Source organism: Hyaena hyaena, unplaced genomic scaffold (genome assembly GCF_003009895.1).
Source record: "Hyaena hyaena isolate Hyena2069 unplaced genomic scaffold, ASM300989v1 scaffold_658, whole genome shotgun sequence".
Classification (NCBI taxonomy): domain Eukaryota; kingdom Metazoa; phylum Chordata; class Mammalia; order Carnivora; family Hyaenidae; genus Hyaena; species Hyaena hyaena.
The window spans coordinates 796836-816008 of record NW_024081288.1 but is presented as its reverse complement, the minus strand read 5'-3'; the positions used below and the strand labels follow the sequence as shown (position 1 = coordinate 816008).

The 19173-nt window shown below is 43.4% G+C and overlaps 1 protein-coding gene and 2 pseudogenes across 1 annotated transcript in view; 1 reads left to right on the top strand and 2 right to left on the bottom strand.

The window, feature by feature from the left end:
* The window catches only part of ZNF157 (zinc finger protein 157), a 44807-nt gene that overhangs the window by 7872 nt on the left and 17762 nt on the right, over positions 1-19173 (bottom strand). The window lies entirely within an intron of this gene.
* LOC120219885 lies at positions 429-706 on the top strand (annotated as a pseudogene).
* LOC120219884 lies at positions 2997-4156 on the bottom strand (annotated as a pseudogene).

The window sequence follows — 19173 nt, the reverse complement described above, 5'->3', positions numbered from 1 at the left end:
CTCTCTCTCTCTCTCCCAAATTAAAAAAATAAAATAAAGGAGGGATTTGGACTTGATGCAGGACCCAGGTATAACAACACCACATTGATGATACCATGATAATATCAGAATCTGAAAATCAAGCTAAGACTGACTGAAATGCAATAGTGACACATGAGGAGCAGAGGAGAGTTGACAGATCAACAGAAATCCAAGGGCCTACTCAAATGGAGAAATTTGCAAGAATACCCTGGGCAGAAGCTATCCATGACATCCCACAGGCAACACAAAACGAACTAATGTTGGAGTGCGTGCCTGGGTGAGAGCCAGAAACTGGCTAGAGCTTGAGAGGTCTTGTCATTCGCAGAACGTAAGAAGGTCTCAGGCCCTGTATAAACCATCTGTGATACAATTTGCATTTTTCCTGAAAGGAGGATTCTGTAGTCACTATGTCAACTGGCACAGAGATTTCTCTTCCTAAGATGAAGATCGGGGATCTAAACTTACCCAAAAAGCTAGAGAGGCACCATTCGTTTCCATTGGGATGGCAATTTGCAGCAATCATTATGTGTGGAATATATAAACTGAAGAGCAGGGCAAATACTGAATGTTGTCTGTTCACCTGATCCACATGTGCGTGGCAGCCCAAGGCTTTGCTATGGGAGCAATGATTCTGGGTATGGGCTATTCCACGTATGAGGAGTTCTGGGCAAAGCCTAAACCTTAGAAGAAGAGATAATGTCAGGGCGCCTGTATAGTTCAGTTGGTAAAGCATCTTTTTTAAAAATGTTTATTTATTTTTGAGAGAGAGAGAGCCCAAGTGGGGGAGAGACAAAGAGGGGGTCAGAGGAACCTAAGTGGGCTCTAGCTCGACGTTGACAGCAGAGAGCCCGATGTGGGGCTCGAACTCACAAACTGTGAGATCATGACCTGAGCTGATGTGGGACACTCAACTGAGCCAACCCAGGTGCCCCCAGTTGGTAGAGCATCTTAATCCCAGGGTCACGAGTTCTAGCCCCACGTTGTGTGTGGAGCCTACTTTGAAAGAAAATTAAAGACTATCCTGGTCTTAGTGGTGGTGGCTGCTTTAGTTAGACATCTCATTTGAAGGTTATATGTTCATGTTCAAAATAAATCATTAGTGCCTGGAGTGCCTGAGTAGCTCAGTCGGCCAAGCATCTGACTCTTGATTTTGGCTCAGGTCATGATCTCACAGTTCATTGGTTCAAGCCCTGCATCGGGCTCCGTGCTGACAGCGCGTAGCCTGCTTGAGATTCTCTTTCCCCTCTCTCTGCCCCTCCCTGCTCACACACACAATCTCTCTCTCAAAAATAAATAAATAAACTTTAAAAGACAAGAAAAATCATTACAGTGGGTCAGACAATAACATGGTCATTGAAGATTGGCTTCCTTTCGTGCAGGCTTGATTTGCCTGGTGACTAAATTACTAGTGACCAGTTCACCAACTAGGTCATTCAGGGGAGTCAAATCCGCACCAAAAAAAAAGTCACTTTCAAATGCACTTGATAGTGGTAAATTGTTCATCTTCTTCAACTCTTCTGATGAAATTAGTTCTAAAGAGGACAACATGCAAGCCTGGAAGTATTTCCAGTTGCTGCAGAATATCACATGCATCTGCTGGTATGTAGGAATCCTATGTAGTCCAGTTCATTGAACTTTTTTCTGCCTGCTTTGTGGTCTCAGTATTTCCGTTTTTAGGGCTGGTTGGCTTTTGAAGACCCCTTTCAGAACACTGCATGGAATATAACATTATAAGCCTCCCCACAACCCAAAATGTGTGTGTGTGCGTGTGTGTGTGCATGTGTGTGTGTTTAAACCTAAAAACCTGATAAAAGGACTACTTCGAAGTAGTATTTATTTCAGGATCATACTTGCAAACATGAGAAAAACGTAATTATGGATCTCAGTTTAGCTCTTTGTAATAGCAGAATTATATTTATGCTGCTGTTGTATTAGAATAATTTTAAATGTCAGGCACCTGGGCTCAGTTGGTTAAGCGTTCAACTGTTGGTTTAGGCTCAGGTTGTGATCTTGTGGTTTCGTGAGTTTGAGCCCTGCGTTGGGCTCTGTGCTGGCAGCACAAAGCCTGCTTGGGATTCTCTCTCTTTCCCTCTCTGCCTGTCCCCCACTTGTGCTCTCCCTTTCTCAAAATAAATAAGTAAGCTTTAGGGGCGCCTGGGTGGCTCAATTGGTTAGGCATCCGACTTTGGCTCAGGTCATGATCTCACAGTTGATGGGTTAGAGCCTCGCGTCAGGCTCTGTGCTTACAGCTAGCTCAGAGCCTGGAGCCTGCTTCAGATTCTGTCTCCTTCTCTCTCTGACCCTCCCCTGCTCACGATCTCTCTCTCTCTCTCTCTCTCTCTCTCTCTCTCTCTCAGAAGTAAATTTAAAAAAAAACATTAAAAAAATAACAAATAAAATATTTTTATTTTTTAATAAAGAAAAGAATAATTTTAAAGTCATCTCGAAATAGAAAGCTATCTTTTGAGTGCTAATCCAAAAGTTAAGTGATAAACACTTTTTAAATATATGAAGTATGTTTTTTTTTCCTATAAGAATCATAAAGGCTAATAAATTACCTAAAACCGAAGTGACTAATGATTTATGAGCAAGCTGCTTCGGTCAGACATTACAAACTTTGGTATACTCCAGAACGTGTTACTGCACTTGCAAAATTTCTCTTGCCAAACCTAAATTTACATTCCACGGTGATAACGTGGTAAATGTACTGTTATTAAAGTAAGTAAACACATTAAAGAAAATACTATTGTTGTCTACCTCTGGTACAAAGCAAAAAACACAGCACCTAATCAAATGACTTGGATTTTGCAGGTATTTGTAAGTATTGCTAAGCTCTTATCTATGAAATTACCCAAAAGAAGGTCATATTTGAATAAGATGCTGAAAAAAAGTAAGCAGTCTCAACTGTAAAAAGCAGTAGCTCTTTTTTTTATGGTGGAAAAATTTATATTTAGATTTAGCCAGCTGGACTCACTTTAGATGATCCCAATTTTGTTGGCAACATCCAAAGCATCACAGTCAGGAGCCAGTCGAATATATGTCTTCCTTTCCCCATCAGGCCCGGTCAGTGTTGACCTTGGCCACATCAATGTCATAGAGCTTCTTCACAGCCTGTTTGACCCGGTGCTTGTTGGCCTTGACGTCCACAGTGAACACAAGTGTGTTGTTGTCTTTTATTTTCTTCATGGCCGACTCGGTCGTTAGGGGGAACTTGAGAATGGCATCGTGGCCATGCTTGTTTCTCCCGGGGGCGCTCTTTCAAGGATATTTGGGCTGCCTTCAGAGATCCAGTGTCTTGAGCCATTGGAAGGGAGGTGACATGCAAATCTTTTTTTTTTCTTTTATAGTTTACTGTCAAGTTGGTTTCCATATAACACCCAGTGCTCATCCCCACAAGTACCCTCCTCCATGCCCATCACCCCCCTTTCCCTCTCCCCCACCCCCATCAGCCCTCAGTTTGTTCTCAATATTTAAGAGTCTCTGATGGTTTGCCTCCCTCCCTCTCCTTAACTATTTTCCCCCTTCCCCACTGTCCTCTGTTAGCTTTCTCCTGTTCCACATAGGAGTGAAAACATATGGTATCTGTCCTTCTCTGCCTGACTTATTTCACTGAGCATAACACCCTCAAGGTCCATCCATGTTGCTACACATGGCCAGATTTCATTCTTTCTCATTGCCATGTAGTATTCCATCGTATAGATGAACCACATCTTCTTGATCCATTCGTCAATTGATGGACATTTAGGCTCTTTCCATGTTTGGGCTATTGTTGAGTGTGCTGCTGTGAACATTGGGGTACATGTGCCCCTATGCATCAGCACTCCCGTATCCCTTGGGTAAATTCCTAGCAGTGCTATTTCTGGGTCATAGGAGAGTTCTATTGTTAATTTTTTGAGGAACCCCCACACTGTTTTCCAGAGCGGCTATACCAGTTTCCATTCGCACCAACAGTGTAGGAGGGTACCCTTTTCTCCACATCCTCGCCAGCATCTAGAGTCTCTTGATTTGTTCATTGACATGCGGATCTTTTTTTGTGTGACTGGACACCTTTCAGCACTTTCTCCGCCGTCAAAGCCTTTGCTTTGGCTTCAGCTTTGGGAGGGGATGGAGCATCCTTACCTCCCTTGGGTGCCATCTTTGTGAAAGGGAACAGTAAGTCTCTTGATGCCTTTGGCCATTATGATCCACACTCAGACATGATTTTGAAAGGGTATGCAACTTATACTAATGCAGACAGGAGCCCGGTAGGCTCATGAACAAAATGACCATGGTGACGGGGATGGAGGTTACATATAGAACCAGCACCACAGACTCCCACTGGCCAAGGCCGACCTGGCTACAACCACAGCAGAGTGCCCAAGGTGCCAGCGGCAGAGACCAACCCGAAGTCTCTTATACGGCAGCGTTCTCTGGGGTTATCAGCCAGCTACCAGGTTGATTACACTGGGCCAGTTGCATCATGGAAGGGATAGCATGCTCTTGTTCCTGGAATAGACGGTTACTCTATTCGCCTTTCCTGCACACAATGCTTCTGCCAAATCTACCATCTGCAGACTCATCCACCATCCACCATCATGGTGTTTGACACAGCGTTGTTTTCGACAAAAGGATTCACTTCACAGCAAATGAAGTGCAACAATGGGTCTGTGTTCATGGAATTCACTCGTCTCAACAGGCTCCCCACCATCCTGAAGCAGCTGGCTTGACAGCGTGGTAGAATGGCCTTTTGGGGACTTAGTTGCAGTGCTAACCAGGTGGTAATACCGTGTAGAGCTGAGGCAATATCCTCCACGAGACTGTCCAGCCTCTGAACCAGCATCTAATATATGGTACTGTTTCTCCCAGAGACAGGAGTCAAGGATCCAGAACTCAAGGGGTGGAAATGAGAATGGCATCTGACTACTCCCCATAATGATCTACTAGCAAACATTTTCCTGCTCATCCGTGTGACCTTATGCTCTGTTGGTACAGAGATCTTAGTTCCAAAGGGATGAATGCTTGGGGCACTTGGGTGGCTCAGTCGGTTAAACATTCGACCCTTGATTTTGGTTCAGGTCACAATCTCACAGATTCGCAAGTTTGAGCCCTGCATTGGGCTCTGCGCTGACAGTGCAGAGCCTGCTTGGGATTCTCTCGCCCTCTCTCTCTCTCTCCCTCAAAATAAATTAAATAAAGTTTAAAAAACATAATAGTGATTCCATTTCACTGGAACCTAAGACTGCCGCTCAGCAGCTTTGGGCTTCTCATGCCTCTGAAGCAAGGAAGTTACAGTGTCAGCTAGGGAGACTGGTTCTGACTGTTAAGGGGAAATTGGGGTCCTGTTACACAATGGAGGTATGGAGGTATATGCCTGAAATATAGAAGGCCCCTTGACGCATACCATCATGCTCTGTGATTAAAGTCGATGGACAGGGGGCACCTGGGTGGCTCAGTCGGTTAAGTGTCCGACTTCAGCTCAGGTCATGATCTCACGGTTAGTGGGTTCGAGCCCCACATCAGGCTCTGTGCTGACAGCTAGCTCAGAGCCTGGAGCCTGTCTTTGGATTCTGTATCTCCCTCTCTCTTTGACCCTCCCCTGTTCTCTCTCTCTCTCTCAAAAAATAAACAAAAAAACATTTTTAAAAAGTCGATGGACAACTATACAACCCAAGTCAGGCAACACTATTAATAGCTGGATCCTGAAGCAACAAAGGTTTGGATCACTGCACTATCTAAAAGAACCATGAGCCACCAAGGTGCCTGCTGAGATCAAAGGGAATATGGAATGGGCAGAAGAATGTATTTATAAATACCATGATAGTTGTATCATGTTAGGCAGAAGGATGATTTTGTTATTGTCTTTATTTGGGGGCTGAGTATGGCTTAGGGTGATGTGTATGGGTGCCAAGATGACAAGGGCTCGACCATGATGGTCAGTTTTATGTGTCAAGTGGGCCAGTCACCATCCTCAGTTACTCAATCAAACACTAATCTAGGCGTTGCTGGGAAGTTAGTTCGTAGATGTGTTTAACATCTACCATGAGTTGATTTTAGTACAGAAGATTATCCTTGATAATCTGGAGTGGGTTTTGTTCAATCAGTGGAAAGGCCTTAGGAGCAAAACTGGAGTTTCCCTGAGGAAGAAATTCTACCAGGGGTTGGCAGTGTCGGCTCCTGCAGGCTTCCAATGTGCCCTTCCTGCTGGCCCACTCTGGATTTGGACTTGACTAGCCAACTCACACAATCACTTAACTCAATCACTAGTTCCTTGCAATAAATCCCTTTTTAAATTTTTTAATGTTTATTTATATTTGAGAGAAAGACAGAGTGTGAGTTGGGGAGGGGCAGAGAGAGGTAGACACAGAATCTGAAGCAGGCTCCACACTCCGAGTTGTCAGCAGAGAGCCTGACGCGGGGTTCGAACTCACGAACCATGAGATCGTGACCTTAGCTGAAGTCGGCTACTCAAACGACGGAGCCACCCGAGGTGCCTCATTGATGTAAATCTGTTAATGTACATCTATATCCCCTACTGGTGCTATTTTCTCTGGTAGAACTATGGCTGATAAAGGGTACTCAGTTGGGCCTTTAACCTATTGACAAGTAATCCTTATTAGACACAGATGAAGAGAAGCCCTCTCACAAAGGAGAGGGTCATGTACAGACAGAGGCAGAAATGATAGTGATACAGCCACAAACCAAGGAATGCCCATAATCATAAGGAGCTGGAAGAAGGAAGGAAGGATTCTCCCTTACGGCCTTCCAAGGGAGCATGACTTTGGCAACACCCTGATCTCAGACTTCTGGTCTGCAGAACTGTGAGAGAATACCTTTTTATTGTTTAAGCCACCAAGCCTGCGGTCCTTAGTGATGGCAGAACTAGGAAACTAGTACAAATTTTGGTTACTGGGAAGTCGGGCACTGCTGTAAAAAACACCTAAAAATGTGAAAGAGACTTTGGCTTGGGCTAATGGGTAGTGGCTAGAAGAATTTTGAGGCAAGCAATAGAAACAGCCTAGACTCCCGAGAAGAGACTGTTGGAAGAAATACAGACATGAAAGACACTGCTGGAGAGGGCTCAGAAGGCAAAGGTGGGGCGCCCGGGTGGCTCTGTCAGTTGTGTGTCCGACTTCGGCTCAGGTCATGATCTCACAGTTCACGAGTTCAAGCCCCGCGTCGGGCTATGTGCTGACAGCTCGGAGCCTGGAGCCTGCTTCGGATTCTGTGTCTCCCTCTATATTTCTGACCCTCCCCTGCTCGCTCTCTCAGAAGTAAACTTTTAAAAGTTAAAAATAGATGGCAATGGAAATTTCTATCATCTTGGAGAATTACATATATCATGAACAGAATGGTAACAGACAAAGGAACATTAAAGGTGCTTCTGGTGAGGTTTGGATGAAAATGAGGAACACATTACTGGTAATGGAAGGAAAGACTATCCTTGTTATACAGTAGAGGAAAACTTGGTAGAATGGCGTCCTATAGTTCTGTGGGAACTAAAACTTGTAAGGAATGAACTTGGATAATTTAGCTAAGGAGTGAAATTAATTATTAAGCAGTGAAGTATTGAAGGTGTAGCCTGGTTTTATCTTGCTGCTTATAGTAAACGGTAAGACAAAAGGAATATATTGCGTAAGGAACTGTTAAGCAAAAAAAGACCAACAGTTAATGATCTGGTATATTCTCAGCCTACCCACGTCATAAAGAATGCTAAAATTAGAAAATCCATTGTTGGAAACGAGTGCTGTGGAAAGCCATGGGTGTGACCGGACCATCCCTTCTTGAAGAGATTAGGTGTCTGACTCATGGATCCAGTGAACCATCTCGGCAAAATCCGGGAACAGAGATAAAGATCCTTGGGGACCCTTTTGTCCAGGGAGGACGCACGCAAGACTGTCACAAGGCTTTTGTGAACATTATATGCTCAGAAACACTGACAGCCTGAACTGAAAGGCAAGGACACCAGACACAATGAGAGAACGTTGGGAGCCTCCGGGCTGGTGAACGCTTAGAAAGGTGGGGAGACTCATGTGCCCAGAGAGGGCACGGAGGCTCTATATCCCTTCCCCAAACCTCGCCCCATGTGTGTCTTAATCCGGCTGTTGGCTTGTTTATCATATCCTTTAATAAACTGGTAAACGTTTAAAAAAACTGAGACAAGGATGTCAGACTTCCAAAATGTTATAGGCAAGAAACTGGCTGAGGGAACCAGCTCGCTGTAAAGGTATGCTGGCCTGCAAGAAAAAAGGAAGCACGACTCAGAAGGCCGAGGCTCAGGCACAGATCCAGAAGGTCAAGAAAGAATCTGATGCAAGAGAAAGAACCACGACTGCAATAGCTCAATTCTGTCTTCCTGATGGTTCTTCCTTTAGAAAACGGTTCCCTCCCGACTCTAACTGAGAAAAAGCACGACAGTTAGCTGCACAGGCACAAAGCCCGGCTACATGCATGGGACGTTCTTCCAATGGAGCCATCTGGACACCACTGGGGACAGTACTTTACCCATGACTTGTCATCTGGATCTTGATCAGCAATTTCTAATTCAGTCATGTTCCTCCTGCCCAGACTTATTTGACAACATCATCAGGACACTCAGCTGGTTGTGCGCCATCTGGTAACTCAGAAAAAAACTAAAAAGGAACCAGCCAGGACAGAGTGTCAGAAAAGCACGGGTAAAGACCTCAAAAGGGAAAGGCAACAGATTAAGGGCTCAAGATGATGGTGAAGAGAAAAACACATGGAATGCAAATTCTACTCAACAGATTAATGATGTAGTGAGGCTACAACAATATATGCACTAATCATCGTTTCTCTCCGGATTTAATTCAACTAAAATTCTACTGGGGGCACGTGGGGGGCTCAGTTGGTTAAGCATCCAACTTCGGCTCAGGTCATGCTCTCGTGGTTCATGGGTTCAAGCCCCGCATTGGACTCTATGCTGACAGCTCGGAGCCTGGAGCCTGCTTCAGATTCTGTGTCTCCCTCCTCTCTCAGCCCCTCCCACGCATCTCTGTCTCAAAAATAGACAAACATTAAAAATTTTTTTAAAAAAGAGGACACTTGTTGTGATGAGTACTGGGTGTTATATGTGTTAAATCACTAAACTTGAAACTAATACTACACTGCATGGTGGGGGGCGCCTGGGTGGCTCAGTCAGTTAAACATCCAACTCTTGGTTTCTCCTCAGGTCATGATCTCAGCCTGCTTGGACTCTCTCTCTCTCTTTCTCTCTCTGTCCCCACCACACACTCTCTCTCTCAAAATAAATAGATAAACTTAAAAAATAATATTACACTGTCAACTAAGTGGAACTTAAAAACAATTCTATTGGGGAAATAAGACTGCTTTATGTTTTCCAACTAATCTATATATATATTTTTTTTAAGTTTATTTATTTATTTTGAGAGAGAAAGAAAGCACAAGTCAGGAAGGGGCAGAGAGAGAGAATCCCAAGCAGGTTCCACACTGTCAGCACGAAGCCTGATGCGGAGCTTGAACCCACGAACCGTGAGATCACGACCTAAGCGAAAGTCGGACGCTTAACCGACTAAGCCACCCAGGCGCCCCATATTGTCATCTATATTTTAAAGTGTTTCTTTAATCCTGTTCAGTGGGTGTGAGTTACAACACACGAAGCAATGGAACAGGATACAGAGTCCAGAAATAAACCCACACCTCTATGTCAATTAATCTACAACAAAGGGGCAAGATGCACAATGGGAAAAAGACAGTCTTTTCAACAAATGGTGATAGGAAGACTGGACAGCTACATGCAAAAGAATGAAACTAGACCGCTTTCTACACTATAGCAAAGAATAAACCCAAAATGGATTAAGAAACTAAATGTGAGATCTGAAACCACAAGACTACTAAAATAAAATATAGGCAATAATCTCTTGCACATCACCCTCTGCAACATATTTATGGATTTGTCTCCTCAGGCAGGGGAAACAAAAGCAGAACTCTTGGGACTACACCAAAATAAAAAAGTTTCCGCACAGCAAAGACGACCATCAACAAAATGAAAAGGCAACCTGTTGAATGGGAGAAGAGACTTGCGAATGATATATCATATCCAAAATACATAAAGAATTTAAACAACTCAACACCAAAAAAATCTGATTAAGAACATGGACAGAATGGGGCCCCTGGGGGGCTCAGTCAGTTAAGCATCTGACTTTGGCTCAGGTTATGATCTCGTAGTTCATGAGTTCGAGCCCCGTGTCGGGCTCTGTGCTGACAGCTCAAAGCCTGGAGCCTGCTTCGGATTCTGTGTGTGTGTGTGTGACTCTCTCTCTCTCTCTCTCTCTCTCTCTGCCCCTCCCCCACTCATGCTCTGTCTCTCTCTCTCTCTCAAAACTAAATATTAAAAAATTAAACAAAAATTTAAAAATGGACAGAAGATCTAAATGTATATTTTTCCAAAGAAGAGAGACAGTGGCCAACAGACACAGGAAAAGATGCTCAACATCCTTCATCACCAGGGAAATGCAAATCAAAACCACAATGAGACACCACCTCACACGTGTCAGAATAGCTAATACCAAAAAGAAAGGAAATAACAAGTATTGGGTGTGGAGGAAAAGAAACCCTAGTGCACCATTAGTGGGAATGTAAATTGGTCCAACCAATTTACCAACAGTATGTCGGTACTCCAAAAATTTAGAAATAGGAATACTATATGATCCAGTAATCCCACTACTCCATATGTACCCAAAGAAAATTAAAACACTAATTGGAAAAGATACATGCACCCCTATGTTTACTGCAGCATTACTTACACAAGCCAAGATATGGAAGCAGCCCAAGTGCTCATCCATAGATGAATGGATAAAGAAGATGCAGTAGATATATACATATATCTAATACATGCTGGAATATTACTCAGCCATAGAAAAGGATGAGATCTTGCCATCTATGACAACATGGATGGACCTAGAAGGTATTATGCTAAGTAAAATAAGTCAGACAGAGAAAGACAAGTAGCATATGATTTCACTTCTATATGGAATCTAGAAAACAAAACAAACAGACTTGTAAAGACAGAGAACAAACTGCTAGTTGCCATAGTATAGAGGATGGGGGAATGAGCAAAAGAGATAAAGGGGATTAAGAGTTAGAAACCTCCAATTACAAAACAAATACGTCACACAGATGCAAAGTACAGCATAGGGAATATAGTTAATACTGTAATAATGTACGGTGACAGTACATTTATCAGGGTGAGCACTGAGTAATGTATAGAACTGCTGACTCAATATGTTGTATACCTGAAACTAATACAATGTTGTATGTTAATTAAGTTTTAATTTTAAAAAAAGAGGGCGCCTGGGTGGCTCAGTCGGTTGAGCGTCCATCCGACTTCAGCTCAGGTCACGATCTCACGGTTTGTGGGTTCAAGCCCCGCGTTGGGCTCTATGCTGACAGCTCAGAACCTGGAGCCTGCTTCAGATACTGTGTCTCCTTCTGTCTCTGCCCCTCCCCTGCTCACGTTCTGTCTCTCTCTCTCTCAAAAATAAACGTTAAAAATTTTTTTAAAAGACTCTATAACCTATAATCTATACTCTATATATTCCCCTGGGGGAAAAAAACCCACTCTAACTCAAAAAAGTCAAAAGATAAATAACTAACTGGTTGCAAAGTCCTTGCATAAGGTAACCAACTATCAGAAGCCTAAAGAGTCAAAAGGTCTGATACAAATAACCTCCATCAGCTTTCTTACATCGTACTTCTTTTTTTTTTTTTAATATATTTTATTTATTTCTAGGAGAGAGAGAGACAGCGTGAGCAGGGGAAGGTCAGAGAGAGAGGGAGTCACAGACTCTGAAACAGGCTCCAGGCTCTGAACTGGCAGTCAGCACAGAGCCTGACGCGGGGCTTGAACCCACGAACCGCGAGATCATGACCTAAGGAAAGTCAGACGCTTAACCGACTAAGCCACCCAGGCGCCCCTCTTACATCGTATTTCATACACCCAGTATCAGTATGCTCCTCTCAGATAGCATGTTTTGCTTAGAAGTATTTTACTCCAAAACTCTTTTTGGGGGAGCGCCTCGGTGGCTCAGTCAGTTGAACGTCCAACTTCGGCTAGGTCATGCTCTCCCAGTCGGGGGTTCAAGCCCCATATCAGACTCACTGCAATCAGTGAAGAGCCCACTTTGGGTCCTCTGTCCCCCTCTCTTTCTGCCTCTCCCTACTTGCGCTCTCTCTCTCAAAAATATATAAGCATTTAAAATAAATAAATAGGGGCACCTGACTGGCTCAGTCGGTTAAGCATCCAACTCTTGGTTATGGCTCAGGTCATGATCTCATGGTTCGTGGGTTCAAGCCCCGCATCGGGTTCTGTGCTGGTAACATGGAGCCTGTGTGGGATTCTCTTTCTCCCCTTCTCTCCACCCCTCCCCAGCTCAAGCTCACACTCTCTCTCAAAATAGATAAACTTTAAAAAATTAATAAAAGTTCTATAATTTTAATATGAATCGAAAATGAATTCTGTATTTTTTATTCTCTTAAGAAAATGTATGCTGAGTTCTGCTTCCAGGAAGAAAAGAGTAAATGTATTTTTCCCTATTCCTCCTGCCAAGTATAAGAACCCTGGACATTATATATAAAACAAAGAAGAGAATTTTCTATGTACAGTATCATGTCATCTGCTGCAAATAATGACAGTTTAACTTCTTTACCAATATGGATGTCTCTTACTTGCTTTTCTCGTCTGACTGTGGCAGCTTAGACTTCCAGTACTATGTTAAATTAACGTGGCAATTAAAGACTTCCTTGTCTTCTTCCTGATCTTAGAGGAAAAGCTCTCAATGAACCCTCATACACTGTTGGTGGGAATGTAAATTGGTACAGCCACTGTGGAAAACAGCATGGAGGTACCTCAAAAATTTTGAGGGATACCTGGCCGGATCAACTGGTAGAACATGTGACTCTTGAGTTCAGGGTCATGAGTTCAAGCCCCATGTTGGGTGTGGAGCCTACTTAAAAAAATATTTGGAACAGAAATATGATATGATCCAGTAATTCCACTACTGAAAGGAAAATGAAGAACAAGAAAAGGAAAACACTAATTTGAAAAGATATATGCACCCCTCTGTGTACAGCAGCATTATTTACACCAACCAAGATATGGAAGCAGCCCAAGCGATCACTAATAAATGAATGGATAAGGAAGATGTGGTATATAAGCAATGGCGTATTACATAGTCATAAAAAAGGATGATATTGTACCATTTGTGACATGGATGGACGTAGACGGCATTAGGTTAAGTGAAATAAGACTGAGAAAGACAAATATCATATGATTTCATTCATATGGGGAATCTTAAAAAAAAAAAAACAAATGAATAAACAAACAAAAAGCAGAATCACACCTATAAATACAGAAAACAAACTGACAGCTGCCAAAGGGAGGGGGTGGGAGAATGTGCAAAATGGATGAAGGGGAGTGGGAGACACAGGCTTCCCGTTGTGAAACGATTAAGTCACGGGAGTAAAAGGCACACCCTAATGGTGTCTACACTTGCGGTGAGCAGAACATAATGTATAAACTTGTCAAACCACTTCCGCTGCACACGGAAAACTAATGGGACACTGTGTGTCAACTATACTCAAATTAAGAAAAGGCAAAGCATAAGGAATATAGTCAATGAATGACATTGTCATAGCAGTTGTATGGTAAAAGATGGCCCCTACACTTGCGGTGAGCAGAGCTTAATGTATAAAATTGTTAATTCACTATGTTGTGCATCTGAAACTAATGTAACATCATGTATCAGCTGTACTCAAATTAAAAAGTTTAATGAGGGGCGCCTGGGTGGTTCAGTCTAGGTTAAGCGTCCCACTTCGGCTTAGGTCATGATCTCACGGTTCCTGGGTTCGAGCCCCGCGTAAGGCTCTGTGCTGATTGCCAGCTCAGAGCCTAGAGCCTGTTTCAGATTCTGTGTCTCCCTCTCTCTCTGTCCCTCCCCTGCTCATGCTGTCTCTCTCTCTCTCTCTCTCTCTCAGAAATAAATAAAACATTAAAAAATATATTAAAAAATAAACTAAAAGTTTAATGAATACACAAGATATATTTTAGTAGTCAAAAATAATAATAATTCTGGGGCGCCTGGGTGGCTCAGTCGGTTAAGCTTCCAACTTCAGCTCGGGTCATGATCGCACGGGTCATGAGTTCGAGTCCCATATCAAGTTCTGTGCTGACAGGGGCGCCTGGGTGGCTCGGTCGGTTGAGCGTCTGACTTCACTCAGGTCATGATCTCACGGTTCGTGGGTTCGAGCCCCGCGTCGGGCTCTGTGCTGACAGCTCAGAGCCTGGAGCCTGCTTCGGATTCTGTGTCTCCCTTTCTCTCTGCACCTCCCCCACTCATGCTCTGTCCCTGTCTCAAAAATAAATAAACTATTAAAAAAATCTTTAAAAAAAAAAAGTTCTTTGCTGACAGCTCAGAGCCTGGAGCCTGTTTCAGATTCTGTGTCCCTTTCTCACTCTGCCCCTCCCCCGCTCACGCTTTGCCTCTCTCTCTCTCTCAAGAATAAATAAACATTAAAAAATAATAGTAATTCTTTCCTACCTGTGAGGTTCCATATCTGGGTCATAATAAAAAATTTTAATTTTAAAAATAAAATAAAATGAAGAAGAGAAGACTGTGCCACTTGGAGATAAGGCAGATCAGTGGGGGAACTTAAAACTCTAGGAACAACGTATCAATGATTCCCTTGAGTTTTCTTTATACCACATATATCTCAGACCAGGTGCTGGAGACGCTGGCAACCCAAAACTTCCAATGGGCATAGACAGAAACAGCTCTAAGAAAGTCTGCTTTATCTGCTCATAGGACCAGGAAAGGGACAACCTAGTAAGAAAACTTTTTTTTTCAATATTTATTTAAAGGGGCACCTAGGGGGTTCAGTCAGTTAAGCGTCCGACTTCAGCTCAGGTCATGATCTCGCAGTTTGTGGTTCAAGACCCGTGTCGGGCTCTGTGAGGACAGCTCGGAGCCTGGAGCCTGCTTTTGATTCTGTGTCTCCCTCTCTCTGCCCCTCCTTACTCACATCCTGTCTCTCTCAAAAATAAATAAACATTAAATTTTTTTTAATGTTTATTTATTTATTTTGAGAGAGAAAGAGCGTGGCAGGGGCGGGGGTGTGGGGGGAGAGAGAGAATCCCAAACAGGTTCCACAGTAGCATGGAGCCTGACTCGGGGCTGGATCTCATGAACTGTGAGATCATGACCTGAGCTGAAATCAAGAGTTGGACTCTTAACTGACTGAGCCACCCAGGTGCCCCAAGAAAACTTTAAAATAGGGGCGCCTGGGTGGCTCAGTTGGTTAAGCGTTCGACTTCAGCTCAGGTCATGATTTCGCGGTTCGTAGGTTCAGGCCCCACATGGGGCTCTGTGCTGACAGCTTCGAGCCTGGAGCCTGCTTCACGTTCTGTGTCTCCCTCTCTGATCCTCCCCTGCTCACGCTGCCTCTCTTTCTCTCTCTCAGAAATAAATAAAAAACATTTAAAAAAAAAGAATTAAACATTAAAAAAAAAAAGAAAACTTTAAAATAATAATCAAGTTATCCAGCCAAGCATCATGAAAAAAAAAAAAAAACCTACGGGTCCCAGCTCCATCCCATCAACAAAAGCCAGGTGGGGAGCATATACCTCCATTTCTTTCTGGCTTTAATGAAGGGCTCAACCCCCCAACACTGGAGTGGTATCAAAAAAGAAAAAATAGGGAGCTGAGGCTCATCTCTTCTGGGCAGCAGCGAGCCTCCTCACCCAGTGCGGTCAGTGAAGAAACCATGGGGAGCCTGGACTTCCATCCCAAATCAGCAGTAATGAGGCATTCTTCCTCTATCCTGCTGAGTAGTAATCAGAAAAGGTCTAGTGGAGAGCCCGGACTTTCAGCACTGCCAAGGAGGTGAACACTCTCCCACCCAGACAGGTATCAGGAAAGACCAATGGAAAGCTGGAGCTCCACCTCTGTCCAGAAGTAATGAGGAGCTCTCTACCTTGCGTTCAAGGGAAGCCAAATGAGAAACGTGGACTTATTCCACTGCCTGGCAGTAGTGAGATGTCACCCTTTCTTCCCCAGCTGTATTGAAGTTAGAGGAGGCCAGCTAAAACAAGCTGAAATAAGAACAAGATTCTCATAACATCATATCAAAAATGTCTAACGGTTTTGATGGATAATCACTTCTATCAAGAACCAGAAAAGGGCCGCCTGGGTGGCTCAACTGGTTAAGCGTCCGGCTTCGGCTCAGGTCAAGTTCTCACAACTCATGAGTTCGAGCCCCGCGTCGGGCTCTGGCCCACAGCCTGAAGCCTGCTTCGGATTCTGTGTCTCCCTCTCTCTCTGCCCCTCCCTCTCTAAAATAAACATTTAAAAAATAAAAAGAACCAGAAAAATCTCAAACTGAATGAAGAAAAAAATCAACTTGGTATCAAGACCGAGGTAACAGAGAGAACTGTCCAACACAGACTTTGAATCAGCCATCACAAAAATGTTTCAATGAGTCTGTCCCAGGAAAAAAACAGAAGACATAAAAGAAGACGCAAATGGAAATGTTAGACCTGAAAAATACAAGAACTAAAATAGAAAACTCAATGGATGGCCTCAACAACAGAACAGAGGAAACAGGAATGAATGAATGAAGTGAAAGAAGAAGAGAAATTATCCAGTCTGAACAGCACAGACTAAATTGACTCAGGGGGGGAGTGCCTCAAAGATCTATAACAAAAGAACCAACATCTTGCCATCAGAAATCAGGAAGGAGAAGAGAAAGAGATGAGGCTTTAAGCCTGGGTGGCTTAGTCGGTTAAGCGTCCGACTTTCGCTTAGGTCATGATCTCGCGGTCCGTGGGTTCAAGCCCCGCGTCGGGCTCTGTGCTGACTGCCAGCTCAGAGCCTGGAGCCTATTTCAGAGTCTGTATCTCCCTCTCTCTCTGACCCTCCCCTGCTCACACTGTCTCTCTCTCTCCTAGAAATAAATAAAAATATTAAAAAAAAAAAAAAGTACATGAAGAAATAATAGCTAAAAAAAAATCCCAATTTGGCAAAACACATATATTTACAGACCGAAGAATCAGAACAAATCCGAAACAGGATAAAACCAAAGAAATCCACACTAGGATACATTATCGTTAAACTTTTAAACACTAAGGATTAAAAAAAAAACACACACACATTGAAAGCCATGAGAGAGAAATGGCACCTTACCTACACAAACAATTTGAATGACGGCAGATTTCACATCAGAAACCATAGAGGCCATAGGACGCAGCACATCATTTTTCAGCTGAAAGAAAAGAGCTATCAACAATGAAAATATCCTTCAGGAATGAAGGAGAAATAGAGATATTCTCAGGCGGAAAAAAAAAAAAAACTAACACAATTTGTGCCCAGCAGACTTACCCTAAAAGAATGGCTACAGGAAGTCCCCTAAACAGAAAATGAAAGATAACAGAAGGAATCTTGGAACACCACAAATGAAGAATGGACACAGGAAACAAAAATATGGGTAAATAGGGGCAAATGGATGGCTCAGTCAGTGAGCATCGGAGTTGGGTTCAGGTCATGGTCTCACCGTTCATGAGTTCAAGAGGGTGTTGGGCTCTGTGCTGACAGCTCGGAGCCCGGAGCCTGCTTCGGATTCTGTGTCTCCCTCTCTGTATGCCCCTCCCCCACTCACACTCTGTCTCTCTCTCAAAAATAAACAAACATTTTTGGGGGCGCCTGGGTGGCTCAGTCGGTTAAGCATCCGACTTCGGCTCAGGTCATGAGCTCTAGGTTTGTGGGTTCGAGCCCCGCATCGGGCTCTGTGCTGAGTGCTAGCTCAGAGCCTGGAGCCTGCTTAATATTCTGAATCTCCCTCTCTCTCTGACCCTCCCCTGCTCACGTTGTCCCTCTCTCCCTCTCTCTCAGAAATAAATAAAACATTAAAAATAAATAAATAAACATTTTTTTAAAGTTTAAAAATATGGGTAAATACAATAGACTTTCTTCTCTTGAGGTTTCCAAATTACGTTTCATAGTTGAGGCAAAAAATTATAACACTGTTTGATGAGGTTCTAGATATACGTAGATGAAATACTTAAGACAATTACAAACAGGGTAACAGCAAAGAGGATTAAAGGGAGGCAAAGTTTCTACCTTTCACTCAAACTGGCAAAATGATGATAGTCATTTAGTCAATCCTAAGTCAGGTATAGATGATGGAATACCTAGAACAACCATTTAGAAAGTGATACAAAATTTTTTTTTCATAATAAATAAATAAATAAAAGGGGCACCTGGGTGGCTTAGTCCGTTAAGCATCTGACTTCAGGTCAGGTCATGATCTCACGGTTTGTGGGTTGGAGCCTCACGTCGGGCCTTCTGCTGACAGCTTGGAGCCTAGAGCCTGCTTTGGAGTCTGTGTCTCCCTCTCTCTTTGCCCCTCCCCCACTTGCGGGCACGCGTGTTTGTGTGCGTGTGTGCGCTCTCTCTCTCTCTCTCTCTCTCATTCTTTCTCTCTCTCAAAAGTAAATAAACATTGAAAAAACAATAATAAAAATAAAAAGCTATACAGGGGGTGCCTGGCTGGCTCAGTCAGTAGAATGTGACTCTTGATTTCTGGGTTGTGAGTTTGAGCCCCGTGTTGGCTGTGGAGATTACTTACAAATAAAATCTTTTCAAAAAATAAATAGAAAGCTGTACAGAGTGCCTGACTGGCTCAGTCAGTGGACTATGCTACTGTTGATTTCAGGGTCATGAGTTTGAGCCCACATGGTTCAATTTTTTTAACAAAAAATTAAAATAAAATATAAATAAAAAGCTATACAAAGAGATACACTCAAAAACACTCTAAGTAGGACATCCAGATGGCCAACAGACACATGAAATGATGCTCAGCATCCCTCCTCATCAGGGAAATACACATCAAAACCACACTGAGATACCACCTCACGCCAGTCAGAGTGGCTAAAATGAGCAAATCAGAGGACTCTAGATGCTGGCGAGGATGTGGAGAAACGGGCACCCTCCTACACTGTTGGTGGGAATGTAAACTGGTACAGCCCCTCTGGAAAACAGTGTGGAGGTTCCTCAGGAAACTAACAATAGAACTCCCCTATGACCCAGCAATAGCACTGCTAGGAATTTACCCAAGGGATACAGAAATGCTGAGGCATAGGAGCAC